Here is a 2,500-nt window from a genome sequence, read left to right as displayed (position 1 = left end):
AATACTCCGTAAACAAAATCTATATCAAAACACTAGTTTTGTGGATTGATTTCGTAATATAAAGTAGTATAGTATCGATCTCTTAAATGTATGGCCCGTGGTAAGATCCAAGTTGGGTACTCAACTATACTAAAAAAAAATTAGAGGTACATCTGCACGAACTCCCAGAGTGCCCTTTTAGCTCGGAAAGGTTTCCTAATAGCCGACTGGTTGGACAAAATAATTCTAACCAATCAGCTAGTAGGATATTATTCCGAGCTAAAAGGTCACCCTGCGAGTCAGTGCAAGTGCACCACATTAAAAAAAAATACTATAGTCAACCCAGATGTTATAGAGAAAAGAACTCACGCATGGCCAAGAGAAAAATTTATGAGATTAAGAACTTCACCGTGAAGGACAGTATGAATCGCAAGACTCTTCTATTGGCAACACTACTTCTAATAAGAAATTAATATTGTATATACATGCTTTTTACGTTCATACACATACATACACACAAACACAACTTACAAATGTTTGAATATAAGAACTATTCTTTACCTCTTAATAAAAAGAAAAGTTTGCAAGTAAATTTGATTAATATTCATTAAAGGGAATTAGTTTGAATAGCTATAGTATGGAAAACGCTTACAATCCCAACTCCCTTGGAATTCATGACTAGTACAGTAAGCCTCTGCAAAAAGAACTGACCGTATCCAAGTAATTAACCAGCTAATGGAACAAGTTTGAATGAACAACTACAGGCTGAAGATGGAACTGTTTTAGGAAAGAAACTTGTAAGCCCGTTTCAGAAATGAAAGTGACGCCTGCTGGGTCCAGCAAGAAACGTTCTGTCCACTGCACCGTTGTGTTCTCTCGTTTCTTTCCTTGCATTTGACACCAAAATTTATTGATTTCTGTCTACTCTAAAAAGCCATTGTTTTCTTCAATTAATCGATAATTACTAATGAACAAAGATCAGAATCATTCAATCAAGTGCACCATTGTAATTTCCTGCCCCACTTGTATTATTTTGATAAACCGAACATTTACTGTGCACTTTGTGTTTTTTAATTACTATTCAACAACAACAAAAATCCTTCTAACATACACAGCAATTTTCAGACGGATCGGCTGAGTATTATGGGAGGATTGACTGATTGATTAGGAGTTATATGGCATCCTGAAACCTAAGGTCCTTGACGCTGATATCAAGGGAGGAGTAAACTTTTGAGATTAGTACCTAGAAAACGATTAATGGCTTAAATTATTATTGGTCTGACAACTTTCTGTCAAGTAAACTATAAGTACTCTTTTAGAGTCTATATACAGAGTTTCATGCTGATCCAGTGTTTATTAACAGTATTCGAAATTTATTCATTTACTCTCTCTAATTACTAGTAATACAGAATTTGGAAAATTATGCTCAGGTGTTCGATAGATTCTAACATATAGAATGTTCCTAACAAGTTTCATGACTATCGGTTAACGAATAACTGAAGCGTAATAAAAATAAGTGTACACACACCAAGTACAAGAACAACACAAGTAGTGACTTTACATACAGGCCTTCAGCCTTTAAAAATTAACGGTATGACAAACCACTATGTCTGGCGTTTATAGACCGAGAAAACTTTTGATTTTGTCAAAATTTCAGCCGTAATAAAAGCCCTTCAAAGAATCTCATGTGAAAACAATTGAAGATATCTGTACGGGAATTAAAGCAATACTAAAACGACATATAATAAGAAAATTCAGATTGTGAAAGGAGTTAGACATTGAGACCCCAATGGTAGTTTAAGAATTTGAAATAGGAAAATGTAAGAATTAACATTAATGGGAAATACTTTAACTATAAGATTTGCAGATGACAAGTTCTATTTGGTGAATTATGGGATAAATTGCAAATGATTATGGAAGATGTGAATGGAGAAAGCAGAAATGTCAGACTGAAAGTAAATTGAGTAAAACTATAATAATGTTCAATGAAAATACAAACCTACAAATAAAGGGTTATGGATGAACCTCTAGAGATTTTAATGAATTCACACACTTAGGGCATACACCAAATCCTTCCCCAAGACATGAACCCAAAACTTGTTAATGAATGTACACACTTAGGGCATACACCAAGTGCTTCCCTGGATATGAGCCCAAAATTTCAAGAAGGATAATCATGGGCTGGAGACCTTTCGGTAAACAAAATGAGATTATGAAAAGTAAAATGATACTTACTCTAGAATATAAAAGTATTCAATGAGAGGTTCCTACCAGTATCAACTTATTCATCAGTAGCTTTGAGCCTTACTAAAACCTTAGAACATAAGCCAGTTAAAACTGAAAGATCCATGGAAAGAATAATTGTATGGTATCCAATAAATATAAACTATCAAGGAATTATAGCATATTATAATACTTTGAAATAAAAAAAAAAAAAAAAAAAAACAGATTCTACAGTAATTAAAACGGCCAAACCTAGAACAGAATAAACATAATATCGTACAACATACAAAAGATAATC

At 33.4% G+C, this 2,500-nt stretch overlaps 1 long non-coding RNA gene across 1 annotated transcript in view; it reads right to left on the bottom strand.

Annotated features, from left to right (window-relative positions):
- Window positions 1-2,500, bottom strand: part of LOC137637465 (uncharacterized) — a 62,725-nt gene that overhangs the window by 36,570 nt on the left and 23,655 nt on the right. The window lies entirely within an intron of this gene.

Source organism: Palaemon carinicauda, chromosome 3 (assembly GCF_036898095.1).
Source record: "Palaemon carinicauda isolate YSFRI2023 chromosome 3, ASM3689809v2, whole genome shotgun sequence".
Lineage (NCBI taxonomy): Eukaryota > Metazoa > Arthropoda > Malacostraca > Decapoda > Palaemonidae > Palaemon > Palaemon carinicauda.
The sequence above is the reverse complement of the archived record's forward strand: the minus strand, read 5'-3'. Positions and strand labels throughout refer to the sequence as shown.